This window comes from Sebastes fasciatus, chromosome 14 (assembly GCF_043250625.1).
Source record: "Sebastes fasciatus isolate fSebFas1 chromosome 14, fSebFas1.pri, whole genome shotgun sequence".
Taxonomy (NCBI): Eukaryota; Metazoa; Chordata; class Actinopteri; order Perciformes; family Sebastidae; genus Sebastes; species Sebastes fasciatus.
The window spans coordinates 4,792,205-4,806,638 of record NC_133808.1 but is presented as its reverse complement, the minus strand read 5'-3'; the positions used below and the strand labels follow the sequence as shown (position 1 = coordinate 4,806,638).

Sequence of the window (14,434 nt, the reverse complement as noted above, 5' to 3'; positions counted from 1 at the left end):
TAATTGCTATTATTTGCATGATTGTCCGTGATTAATCGTGATTAATTGCAAATTTATCACACATTTTTTATCTGTTCAAAATGTACCTTAAAGGGAGATTTGTCAAGAATTTAATAGTCTTATCAACATGGGAGTGGGCAAATATGCCCCTTTATGCAAATTTATGAATATATTTAAACAATGACAAATACTGTCCAGAGAACCTCACAGGTACTGCATTTAGCATTAAAAAAAATATGCTCAAATCATAACATGGCAAACTGCACAGAGATCATTTTAAGAGGTTTTAAGATAATGGATTTATTAATGATGTCTGGAGGTTTGCAGCTGTGTCACAGGAAGATGTCTTGTTATATTTGTATGAAGACAAATGAAAAAAAGAAAAAACTAGCCCAACACTATAATGAAGGTACATATTTATCTGCCATTTTTATAACATTTAACTGTTATTAAATGTAAATGTAGTATTATTTCTGCTCTGCTCTGTTGGGTAGTGACAGACACTGACCCAGTATATACTGTATGTATATAAAAGTTGACTTCACGTTTGCTACTTGCAGACATGTTTCCCTTTTAGTGTGGTGTGAGACGAGCTAATCCTTTCCACCCTCTGTTGTTTTAAACCAGAAGAGGGAGTATTGTTTCACTAGCAGAGCCACAGCAGAAACACATCCAAGTTTCCTGACCTCCACTATTCTTTTCAAGTTGCTGTCTATGTACACAATTCCTCAGAAAGCCAAGCCTGCCCAAACAATACAAACAGACCACTGGACCAGTCTGTTTCAAACCTCCGTGAGTAAATGTGCTGATCTGGATCAGTACTCTCTATCCTTATAAAACAAGGAATGCAGAGTGAGGTTTTTTTTATTATTATTATTTGAATTTAACCCTCAATGCTACAAGTATATGGTTCATACATACTAGCTGTTTGATCCTGCTGTGGTGACCTTGGATTATTAGTTTCCAACAAAAAAATAAAAACTCTGTGCTGATGAACGATTTATCCCATTATTATCTCCACCAGGCGTAAGCCTGCAGGGAGATCATGCGTTCAGTCATATGTGTGTGTGTGTGTGTGTGTGTATCTGTCTGTCCATGGCTAGTCTCACATACTACTGGACTCATCAGCCTGATATTTTCTATACTTATTTATGACTGTATGCTCAGGGACATCTCATGGTTGTGGTGATTTAACAATTTTTGAAAAACCTATTTTATTGACCGGCACAGCTAAAAACAAGCCTCACCCAGTCTGCGGCAGGTACATTTGGGCTTTTGTCGTGGCTCAAAAACTGACATACACAGAAAAGGTTTGGTCTCATCTGATTAATTCCTGATTAGTACCTGATATGTTATGATCCACTATAGTTATAGGTATGATAGGAGATGAATGAATCAAAGTTTTTGTTATCTTCACCCTTCTCCCTTGACTGTAAGGGAGCCGGGAGAACTGAGTGAGATTCAACTCTTCTCTGAGTGCACTTTTCTAGTTGTCATTGTTAAAGAGTTGCTTTGAGCTAAATGTTAACATCAGCATGCTAACATGCCCACAAATGACAACGGTAACCAGCCCAGTCCCCAGAAAAAAATGTTGGCATTGGATATTTCTGCAAACCAAAAATACATTTCATGAATAAGTTCCATATCAGCCTCGTATTACCCTTGCAACGCACAATGCCACGTGATTTTTTTTTTAATCCGTGTAACTCTGAAATGGTAACATCCAATCACAACACTAATCGGGTTAAATGGAACATATGGCTTCAGAATCATCTTCACAGTGAAGGGAACAAAGTGGTCCAACAATCGCACACTAATGTTTTTAACTCAGATCACAGTGAGTGAGAAAAGAAAAACATTCTTGTTAAATGTTTATTCCCAGTAATCGGGGAGTTTTTCCTGGCCACAGTGCGCTTGGTGGATCCTGTTGGGTCTCTAAACTATGGTGTACGGTCATAAACCTGCTCTATATATAAAGCGTCTTGAGATAACTTCTGTTGTGATTTGACGCTATACAAAAATAAATTGATTTGATTTGATTTGATTAACATTGTGAAACATTTGGTTAGGTTTAGGCAACAAAACTACTTGGTTAAAGTTAGAACAAAAGATCATTGTTTGTGTTAAAATAACGCAACAACGTAGCGCGACAACAACGTAGCGTGACAACGTAGCGTGACAACGTAGCGGGACAACGTAGCGGGACAACGTAGCGTAACAACGCAGCGTAACCACTATAGTTAGGTTTAGGAAAGAACTACATGGTTGGGTTTAAAACTATTGCGTTTGTACAGCGACAATGAAACTGAACATTTGTTGGACCCATCCACCTCCCCTCGCAAAAATGTTGACATTCAACGTATCCCTGGTTTGCTGAAACGTCCAATGCCAACATGTTTTCCTGGCGACTGGGCTGTGGTAACATACTGATCTTTAGTAGGTCATAGTTATCATGGTCACCATCTTCATTTGCTAATTCCTCACTAAACTAAGTACCGCAGAGAGAATGTCAGTATTTCGGCAGGTAGTTTGTCGTAAACCAAATTACTGGACAAATTAAAATTTTTACCTGATGATGGCGCTAGATGAAAAGTCAGAAGATCACCAAAGCTATGCAATTTTGTTTCGGAGTGGGACATCAATGTGCGTATAGATTTTAATGGCAATCCATCCAATAGCTGTCAATACATTTCATACAAAACCATAAGTCCTAAAACCAAAACCAGTTCATCCTTTGGGGAACATGAATGTCTGTACAAAATGATATTGCAATCCCAACCAACATACTGACATTAGCATCTCTAAAGCCATGCAAAAATCCTCCCAAAACTGCCTGCAACACTGACGCAGACCACTAGGGCCACACAGTCCACAGAGCCCAGGTTGTGAAAAAGTGTTCACAGCTACAAAGAATAACTCGAGTCTGAATCAATCGTGGCTCTATGTGTACCCTGCTTCATTTTGAAAGGGTTGCCCTTGACTGCTGAGAAAGGCCTGGATTCTCTCTGTAAGAGTGTTTTTTTTTTCATCTCTGTGTGTCTGTGCTCATCTTCCCATAGTTTCTCTACAGCGTTGGTGCCATGGTCATTATCTGCAGAGGACAGACAAATAAACACAGAGGCCAGATTGTCATCGACCGTCAGACGCAAGGCCTTGTGGACTGTGCAGCGGGAGAGGGACAGAGCCGAAGATGAAAATCCACAGAGCGGAGAAACGCTGGGAGATATATAGCAAAAGTTTGTTTAAAAAATGTTACGGATAAAAACTCCTGCCTCGCCAGCCGCCGCGACAGGCCTCTCCAATAACTCAAGGTGCGGCCTTTCCTTAAAGCCCGTGAAAAATTGTAGACCATAAAAGAGAAACATGGCTTCTTCTTTCGCGGGCTTTGTTTACCTCGTTTCCTCGGTGGCTATAAAGCACAGAGAGTGATGTATCTGTCAGTGCGGTGATAGTATGTCGGGGAGCACGGCAGATAGAGGTGAGGGAAAACACATCACAACAACAAATAGGAAGTGACACGCATGTGTGCAGACAAGCGTGTGCACACATAAACACCCGCTCGCGCAGACACTTAGAAACATGCCCCAACTCCCAAAGACACACGTTCTCGTTTCCTCACACACACACACACACACACACACACACACAGAAACATTCAGACCATCTGAAGAGTGCGGGTGGCGTCTGTCAGTGTGGCAGGACGGAGGGCTTAGTGTGCTCCACGGCGTGTGACCGAGACTGCCTGAGCCACTTCACACTGTGTTTGCAGTGCTTATCTGAGTCAGGGGCCAGGTCAGGAGGGGTCACAGCTCTTATTTGCCATGCTGATAGACTGGGTAATGAAAAAAAAAAGCTCCCAGCACAGGAGCCTCACGGGCTGGGAGCAAACACTCAATAGCTTGCTAGTATGCATTTCTCTCTTATTCCATCCACATAGACTGGTCACTTCAGGTCGTATCGAAGACCACACAGACCCGAGATGATAATTCTCTGTAGGTTCATCACTACGAGCGACCACTTTCACATTGCTTTCACATTGATATAAAAATGTTGATTATAGCTGCTTTAGTTTCACGTTTGAATCATAATATAATAATTAATAGTTAAAGGGACAGTTTGTAAGAATCAGAAATTGCTTGTTTACAGCGACAGATGTGGCCGTTAAGTCAACGAAAGTCAACGTCCTGTTGCCCGCGCTCGCTCTACATAGACATGAACGAGCATCGCTCAAAACAGTGAGGCGACACACGTCAGCTAAAAGCACAATATCACTCTATATTTAACCTGCTTGGCAGTAATGTTAGTTGACCAGACGAAGGTCTCTCCATGAATTTATGCTGATCCTAGTGTCGGCTTTTCCTGCTTCAGCCTCCCGACCACAGTGGGAGGGAACAGGGGAGACACCGGAGTTTTGGTCAGAGACGATAACGTTTCTCTCTGCGGAGCCCCGTCACTTCACAAGACCCGGGAAACCTCTGTTGGTCTGGAGGAGCTGCAGCATTTATTTCTGCACAAACTTCCACTGTATATTCACTAGATATTCTCCGAGCTACTAACTCTTCTGCAGTGTGTAGTGAACGCGCATGCACGTGAAAGTGGAGCGAAAGAGCGAGAATGAGCGCGGTGTGTAAGTGAAGGCAGGCAGAGGAGCAGAGTACAGCAGAGACTCCGGCCCTGGAGACCAAAGCTACGGTCTCCCCCGCGTCCTCCGACCGCGGCCAACACTGTTTTGCAAGACGGGCTTCACTAGATAGGATGCAGTATAACTTTGCGGTTTTAGTGCTTCCATGTAGTTTGTGTTGGAGTCTTGTCTGAACAGCGTAGAACCACGCGAACGTGCATGGGACAACGACCCTCAATGATTTATACGTGTAAGAAGTTACAAACAGTCCCTTTAATCATAACTTAAACTATAATTAATAATAGTGTTTACCTAATTGATGACTTATTCCAGTAAACGAACCTGCTCCCAAGAATATCTAACACGAGAGCAGCCCACACTGTGCAATTAGAGGTCTGCGAGGTCGGGCTGAAACATTGCAGACTTTGTCGGGCTGGGGACCGGGATAGGGCTGGGGGTTTTAGCCCATTCAGGGTCTCATCAAACCTTTTTTTTCTTGGGATTAAGTCAGCGCTCACATCAGACGTGTTGGTGGGCAGATTCTGGACCTTTGGAGGGGTCTAGGCTAGCTGTTTCCCCCTGATTTCAGTCTTTATGCTAAGCTAAGCTAATCGCCTCCGGACTCCAGGAGATGCAGGTAACATGGAACTTTGGGTATTTCCAAACTTTTTCACTTTCTGTGTCAAAATTTTTTTTTTTATTTTTGCACGGCAGCAGTGATTGATTTTTGATGCGACCCTAATGTGGTTTCAAAGGTTTTCCTATACCCAAGAGGTCAAAGGTCATCTCACCCCCCCTTATTCATGGTGCTATATACTGTCCTACTATATTGATAGTGTCACACTGTTCTTCCTTCAGAGATAAATAAGTCCTGCCACTTGAGAAGCAGCTCTATTTGGAGTAAAATAAGTGTCACTTGAGGCTATGATGAGTGTCTAATCTATTTTACATGCAATAAATCTCACATATAAACCACTATACCACTTTCTATCGTATTCTCCTCTTCCCCTGCCTCCCCTCTTCTCTCCATTTTCCACTTCTCCCCTCTTCCTTCAGGGAAATCTCAGCCTCTCTATCCATCACCGCGGCTATGGTGTCACTGTCTCCCCTTGCGTAAGCAATAACAGCACCAACAGCGCTAACACTAGCCAACCAAAGCCCCAGCTCGTTCAATCACCCTGATATGAATCTGCTTAAAACTCAGCCATCGAGCGCTCAGCCAAATCCATCAGCGCAGGCTTAAGATCGGTGGCACACGCGGCGCTGATAAGACGTTCTCTGTGGTCAAGTCTGTGTGATGAGGAGCAGAGTAGCAGCCGCCGCCGCCGCCGCTTTCTGGAGCACTCAGAAAAGTTAAAAGCAGTGGTAACGGACAAGAACCATTAGAAAATACTTCCAGCCAGTTTGTTTTTGCTGCTGTGGGAAGCCAAGGAGAGTTTGCGTAATTGTGGCAGTGGATTGTTTTTGAGGCATAATATGTTATTTATTTTGATTGTTAGAGGACTGAGAGCTAAATTGGATGCCTGCCCTTGAACGCTGCTGTTTGTGTCTTTGTCTTTTGCACTTTTAGTCCCCTTGACCATTTCAGAACACAGGAAGGTTTTTTTGCTCGCGCACAGCTGTGTTGGTGAGCATTGCCCATCCTTATGTGTGCGTGAAGGAGGTGTATATTCTGTAGATTAGCAACGTCAGCTAAACGCGCACTGCTGTGAAAGCGGGAGAGAGAGAGAGAGAGAGCTCAAGGACAGGTAGCTTATAATAGAGCGTGTGGGTTCTGTGAACTCAAGCTTCCACAGATGGTGGGGGTCAGGGGAGGCACAGGCCTGCTGGGAGTCGAAGCCAGGGGCTTGATTAAACACCAGCCGCACTGCAGGGGAGCCCCAGAGGGGCCACATCAAGGAGCCCGGCTCGCCGCGGTTCTGCTCCATAGTGCAGCTCCCTCTGCGTTCCACTCTGAAAGTTTGTACGAACGGGGTCAGTGGAGGAGAGAACGGGGCAGCTGTGAGAAAGTGCTTTTGAGATACCAACACCTAAAATATCCGACAGTGAGATATAAAGTTGACTTAATGGGAAAGACACAAAAAGATGGTATGCGGGGGACAGAGCCAGGGAAAACAGAGATGAAGAGGCGAGAATAAGAGGTCAGAGGTCAGATAAAAACAATAAAAGATAAAAAAGGAAAGGCACATAAAAAGAACTGTAACCCTCTCTGAGTGTCGCCAAAAGCCCAATAAAGGCATTTCCTGTGTGTTTTCAGGTTGACTGTGGACTCATTGAGATGCCATGTCTCCTCTAACATCCTCAACACTTTGATCCAGGACATATCTCTCTGCTGCATCTGAGCCCGCCGCAGCAATGCCAGGTTCCCACCGTAAATAAACATCTCTTCCTCTCCTGTCCTCTGCCGCATGGCCTCAAAGAAGATTAGAAATTATTCAGTCGCTCATCTATCTTTCACTCCCAAAATGAATAAAAGAGCGGGGCTGTTATCTGCTCTCCGTCTTCCCCGGGACATCAAGACCCATCACATCACGGTTTTACTTTTCTCCTAATCTCTCTGCTCCTATTTCTTTATGGCAAACCACCGCCGCTCACATTCTTCTCCTGTGATAGGGCAATCTGGTTTATTTAATTATTCAAGAGGCAATCTACCTGCGGTGCGGTTTGTGGACGAACACATGCAGCCGAAGTTGGGGGAATAAATATATCTGCACTCATGGGAGGGTAGGAGGCATTTTTACAGTGTTACAGAGACAATACGTTATGGATTTCCACTGCAAGGATTATAGAGATTCACTTCCCTTTAAAACAGCCAATGAAAATTATAGATAACACCATTTTTTAATCCAAAGTAAACTGTATTAGCATTCAGGAACTCACCACAAGAAAGCAGTTTTGAAGGTGAGCAGAATGAGCTTTGCACAATTTCATGCTTTCTACTGACGAGTGTACAGTCGGTGGGGAGGATAAGTGGATTCTCCACTGCAATTGAACAAGCTAATGACTTGTCATTCAAATGAAGGGGGGCCGCGGAGCTTTGCCAAGCCGCGGAAATGATGAGAGTGAGAGTGCGGTTTGTGTTGGAAAATGGATATAAACAATGCAACAGCAAATGCAATTGTGAACACGAACATTGTTTCATGAGGTTTAAATATATTGGCATGAAGCAACACAAACATGCCACTCCTAAGAGTTCAAATTGGAATGTAAACAAATCAGATGCATTCTGGGAAATCTCTTTTGAATATCTGAAGAAAGCAATGAGAGATGGTCCTAGGGGCACAAAAGAATGCAAATACAGATGACTATACTGAAAACAGAGTTGTACAGTATATCACTGTGTAGTGCCACTTTGTCTGATATTAAATAAAGCATTGTGTCACCATTCTTTGGGTACTCTTATTGTGTTTAAAGTCTCTGTCTCTCTCACTCGCTCTCTTCTCCTCCTGCTGGAGATAAATTAACGGAAAACAGTTGATACCGGAGATTCGCGGGCCTCTAACAGGTCCGAACGACGGGAGTGCACAACTTTCAACCCAAAAGAAAACAATAGAAAAGTCCCGTTAAATAAACTAATTACAGTGCAGCCCGATGCGGTGTAGGTGCTGGGAGCTGAGGCGAGAGCAGCCGGCGCTGGTGGACGGTGCTCCTCCAAAATGTCCCGTTACTGCATTTCAAACGGAGTACCTCAACAACATGTCTATCTGCCCTCCCGTGCGCTGTGGCCGGCGTGTGGCTCCTCGGTGTAACAGCGGCCAGACGGCCGCCTCGCAAGGAGGAGACGGTGAAGAACAGAGCGAGTGAGAGAGAGTCAGTGTGTATCGCTAATTCTTGTCTCATTTGTGGTCTGATAAACAGTAAATTTATCTAAGCTGGTTTTGACTAAACTGGGTTGAAAAACAATGCAATCTGGTTACCATGGTAATGAATTAACATCTGACTATTAACCACACCCCCGTTCTCCGTTTGAGAAAGAACGTTAACCAAAAAAACAGGAAGTAAAACTGTCTGGAGGAGGTCTTACGTCCAAGTCTCCTTTAGAAAGCAGCTGCGGGTCACGTGAAAGGTCAAGCTTAACAGACTGTGTGGGTGTGTTCAGTATCAGGCTGATCTCATACACTGTTGGTAGCAATACCTATGAAAAGTAATGCACTGTAATTTCTGTAGGCTATATCTCACAAAATAACTTTGTGTGTAATCCACATAATTGTGAACCAGGAAGTATAAATAGCGGTGGACGCCGTGTAGGGAGGAGGTCAGGATGGAAGGGGTGGGTCAAAAAACACCAGACTTTCATCAGGAGATTGGCGTTTGTGTCCCGTATGAAACCACAAATCAATGTTGATTTATTTGCCGTGTAACTTACGTACTTAAGTAACGCCACTTCCAGAGTTATTTTAAGCCGAACCACCATCTTTTCCTGAAATTAACTAATTAGCTTTGTTGCCTAAACCTAACCAAGTTGATCTTTTCCTAAACCTAACTAAGTAGATTTCTTGCCTAATCCTATAACCAAGTTGTTTCCTGTGAAGATGGAAGTTTATTTTGAAAAGACTGTATGCATGTAAAGAGCTGAAATTGACACGTGTTGCTGGACATTCGTAGGAAAACAAATGAAAAAGGAGGAATAACTTTTTTGTGAGATATCAAACAAAATGTTGTATGAGAATACGTTGGCTCATTGAAGAGCTTTTTTTTACTTTTTGCAGGCTTTGATACACACACAGTACTTGTCTGTGGGATCAATTCATTGTTGGTTTTGTTCTTGTTTGTTGACGATAATGAATTGGAAAGAAGTAAAGGAGTGTTTTTCCCTTGTTAGTGGGGATATGTGGTTTGGGTATCAGCTGAAAACACTCAATTTAAATTAGACTAATAGTGGCTTCATTTCTGCCCTGTGACACTCTCCAGTATAGTGTTATAAGATTGTCTGTGTACCTACGTCTACGAGCACAAAAAAAAAAAAACCTGCATGGGCACTCATCTCTCCACCCTCAATCGTTCACGCTCCACTGCCAAGTCAGAGGTCTAATTATGCATTTGAGCGTGAGAGTTTAATTTGCACTTTTCATTTGGAGTGATTGGCACTCGCATAAGTTATGCTGAATGCTGTTTAACTACAGGGGAGGCAGGCGGTAGGCACCGGGCTCCCATCACCGTGCCACTCCACTCACCCTAGTTATTCATGTTGCAGATAAATGTATATTCATGTCTCTGCATACCTGAGTGTGTCGGAGTAAAAGGTCTCATGTTGAATTTAGAAGGTGTGTGTGTGTGTGTGTGTGTGTGTGTGTGGGTGCGTGCAGGTGGGGGAGGTCTTGCAACAAATTGTTCTTTTACCTCTGTGCTGGTTAGGATCCAACATTGATATCACATGTAATGCATTTGCTGCGGTGTGTGTGTGTGTGTGTGTGTGTGTGTGTGTGCCTGGTAGTTCCAAATATTTTATCAGAGCGCTGGGAGACAGAGATAGATTTCCCAGCATTCCTGTTGTGAGGGCGATGGCCTCTCCCTTGGGTGCCAGCGGGTGCAGTTGTGAGAACTTAAGAAACACACACACACACACACACAAGAAGAAAGACAAACAGTCTTATTAAAATGCATGAAAACACAGTATCACTCAAACATACTATCAGCATGCTCACTCAAGCACACAAACTGTGAAGCACACAAACACACAATCATGAATACACTTGCTTCCAAACACACACACACCAGCTGCACTTTCTGTTCCGCTGTGAGAGCCAACTGAATGCCCTGCATCTTCCCTACTTCTTCTTTTCTCCTCTTCTGTCTTACTTCTGTTTTTTTTGGTTTTGTTTTTTTCAACTTGTTGTCACAATCCCAAAACAATAACTCATTTTCTCTCTCTGTGTCTTTTCAACACCCCACCTGCCTGCCTCCACCACTGAAAACTGCAACACCAACAATTTCCTTCCTTTCCTCCCAAAGCAGATCCCCATGTGGTCAAGCACACTGCCCATCGCTGGCCTGCTTATTACCCCCCCTTCACCCTCTTTGAATTTGTGCTTTCTGAATATCTCTGCACACACACACAGGCACACACACACATAACTCCCTAATTAACAAACAATTTGTAAAGGGAGGAGGTAAGCAGATGTTGGGGAAACAATTAAGAGAATAGAAAATCGCTACACAAAGGGGTTTTGTCTGCCTGTGTGTTACGGTGATAGTCGTCTCATCGTTTTATAGAGCCGGGCCTCCTTCCTGCAGCCCTGTGGGCGTGGGGCGACTCAGTCTGAGAGCTAATAATGGAGCCGTCTGAAAGCCGGCATTGTCACGTGATGCGGGAGAAGTCAGCGATGTGTCAATCAAGCTTTGCGCAGCAGGAGTCAGGAGCAAAATGTGAGAAGGCCAAAAGATGTGAACTAGAAATGAGGAAGAAGAGAGAGAGTTGGCGAGTTTGGGCTTTTTTGTCCTTGTATCTTTCCAACGGGAGGCTTTTGCTGATCGTGCATGCTCCTTTTTTAGCGCTTGCCCTACTTCACAGTCACATACTCGCATCCTCACCTGCCCAGTGCACCTGGTCCTGATGGTGCTGACGTACAAGAACTGTTCTTTTGTTTGTACATCTCACATAGTGAGTTGGAGTACTAGTAGTTGGTGGAGGGTGGTTTATACTGTAAGTGGTTTAGAGGGGCACTCTAGCAATTTAGTATTGAAATTCAACTCGGTCGCCAGAAGAAATGTTGGCATCTGAAAATAAGTACTATTTTCTCCTGTTTGAGTAACGTTTACTAAAAACTACAGTGCCCAGCTGTTAAAGGAAATTACTGAGCCTTTTTTAAAAAATAAAACTACATATCTGTGACCCATATTTAAAGATTTATGTCTTAACTAGGAACCAATGGGCTTTGGACCGGGTTGAGTGTCAATAGGTGTTGAATAAAATCCTTTAAGCCTGTGCTTGGTTACATACGTTGACAGTATGTACTCATACAATGAGCCACATTGTTACACGGGGTGATGCGTTCCTTCCATAGACTGTAAAGGATAGTGGATGTAATCACCGTGACGTCACCCATTGGTTTGTGAACTTGCATTTTGAAGCCTCTAGTCCGGCATTTTGGCCGTCGCCATCTTGGTTATTTGCAACCAGAAGTGACACGAGAGTACAACTGAATGCTGAATAAGGTTATAATGAACATTCAAGAAGTGAAAACACACTGTTAAAAGGGTTCAAGTTCTAAGAAGAAAACACGGACAACTCACAGACCGGACAATGCCGTGGTAACGACTCACAAGGTAGCCCCGCCCTAAAGCATCCCCTGCTTTATGGTCTATTTGACTCTAAATGGGACCATAATTTACTAAATGAACATCATGCTGAATAGAAGAAGACTTGCAACTAGCGATTGAGATCATAAACTCATGTTTACAATGTTTACTGAGGGAATAAATCAAGAGAGAAGTAGGCTCCTTTTCTCATAGACTTCTGTACAATCAGACTTATTTTAGCAATCAGAGGAATCGCCCCCTGCTGGCTGTTAGAAAGAATGCAAGTTTAAAGGTCCCATATCGTGCTCATTTTCAGGTTCTTACTTGTATTTTGTGTTTCTACTAGAACATGTTTACATGCTGTAATGTTAAAAAAAATATATATCTTCCTCGTACTGTCTGTCTGAACATACCTGTATTTACCCTCTGTCTGAAACGCTCCGTTTTAGTGCATTTCAATGGAATTGCAACGGAATTGCGTTGCTAGGCAACAGCTTGGGTCCATGTTTACTTCCTGTCAGCTGATGTTATTTACATACACTGCAACAGGAAATAAACTGGGACACATTTAGAATGTTTGTGTTTAAAACCATATAATAGTCTAAATGTTGTATATTTGTGACATCACAAATGGACAGAAATCCTAATGGCTTGTTTTAAACGCACAGTTTCTGAATACGGGCTGTGTGTATGTCTCCGTATATTGAGCGTTTTTATAGTTTACCAGTATTTATATAGCACTTAAACCTGCTTTATAATATAAAAGACATGAAAATCTCACTTTTTACAATATGGGACCTTTAAGGCACTTCAGCATTGGCTTCACTTCTCAGATCTGGAGGTAGCCGACTGACTCCTTCATTACCATGATCACACACACACTGTAGTTTATTTTGACTCAATCCCACATACACCGTCCTGCTGCCACAAATACCCACTGGAGCACCAAACGTGTATTAATCCGCTGCTGAAAATAGTCCCCCAACAAATGTACTATTTCCTTCTGTTTGAGTAACGTTCGCTAAAAACTACTGCTGCCCAGCTGTTTCAGGAAATTACTGAGCCTTTTTTGGAGCGGTGTGAGAGTTTAGAGGGATTGGATGGTGTTGACTTTGCCGTGAACCTGCAGAAACCTCTGTATTCTCACAGCTGCCTCCCTCATCATTTGCGGAGGGCCTCCAATCACTGTGGAAAATCAGGGCTGGGAAGGGCAGAAGATATATCACTCATCTCCTCCTCCTCCATTCCTCTCCTGTCCCTCCATCTCCCTTTATACTACATTCTCCAACTGTGATGTGAAGGGGGGGGGTTATTGCCTCTCGTTCAAGGCAGTTGTCATAACTCACAATTCTTTGAGTTTATCTAATATTCCAATTATACAGCTGCATATTTGACAGCCGCTATTTTTAAGAGCACTTCTCAAGGGCATGACTGCAGCTCAGGCATTTCTTCAGCAGGTTGTCTGGCTGTGACAGTTCCGTCCTATCAGATTTTAAACACTCAGCCTTCTCAACTATGGAAAAAGTCAAACACTTTCCACCTGAGATGTTTTTTACAATAAGTGTGTGATTGTGTTGAAACCAGGGAGGCAGTAGTAAAACGTTTAGTGCAACAAGATTTTAGAAAGACAGTTTGGTCTTGACTTAAATCATGTTATTGCTGCACAATTACTCTATCTTTCTATCTGCTCCTCAAGCATCTAAAACTCCTTGGTGCAGAACAAAACAGAGCTAAAAGGAGAGTAGATATGGACTCACATTCATCAGTTGGACAGAAACACAACTCCACATGAATGCTAATGTTGCTCTGTGTCTGCTTGATGTGTAACTATAAGAATCTGTTTGCTATTTCATAAGCTTCATTATAAGGTCATTGCTGTGTTTATGGCTTTTTCCGCTGATAGACTTGGTTGAAATTAGTTCTAAAACATCAACCAGTCTTGAGAAATACAGCGTAACAATGCAATAATATATCTTTGATATTATAGCCTCACTATGATTAAAAAAAGGTAAAAATAGAATACAATATTTTTCTTGTTGTAAATGAGTTGAATATTTGGCTTTTAAAAAAGGTGTCCCCTGCCATCACCTTTGTAGATATCCTTACTCACCAATAAGCAGGTGACATCCAGAGGGAACATGATTATATTAAATTATAATAATATTATAATCTGCTGTTACTGAGTCATGCGCTTTATTTGAGGTGATACAAGAGCAAAGTTTGATTTATTACTGCATAATTTGTTGGTTGATGCAAAACAATTTTGCAAAGATAGTGTAGCCTATTCTCCTCTGCATCCCAAACAAAATCAGTCACAAACATTATTTTGTTTTCGGTCCAAAAGGCATCTTTAACAAAACTCACTGGCATCAAGCGTTCCCAAAACATCTTCCCTCCAACAGACTGTTTTTGCAACACGTTCTCACTACCAACTCGCCAAATACAACAGCTTGGTCAGTTACCCTGCACGTCCAACTATGACGCTCTACGTGCCGTAGTTATGGCGGGAGTAAAGGAGGAAGTCAGGTGACGTAGTATAAAGAACGATAAAGTCCATCTAGGGAGGAGATCGGG

The 14,434-nt window shown here is 42.8% G+C and overlaps 1 long non-coding RNA gene across 1 annotated transcript; it reads left to right on the top strand.

The window, feature by feature from the left end:
• Positions 1-286: 286 nt before the first annotated feature.
• Positions 287-7,976, top strand: LOC141782077 (uncharacterized). Its single transcript, XR_012597032.1, has 4 exons — positions 287-409; positions 628-792; positions 3,060-3,311; positions 6,879-7,976. It is a non-coding gene; the product is annotated as an uncharacterized LOC141782077 (long non-coding RNA).
• Positions 7,977-14,434: the final 6,458 nt, after the last annotated feature.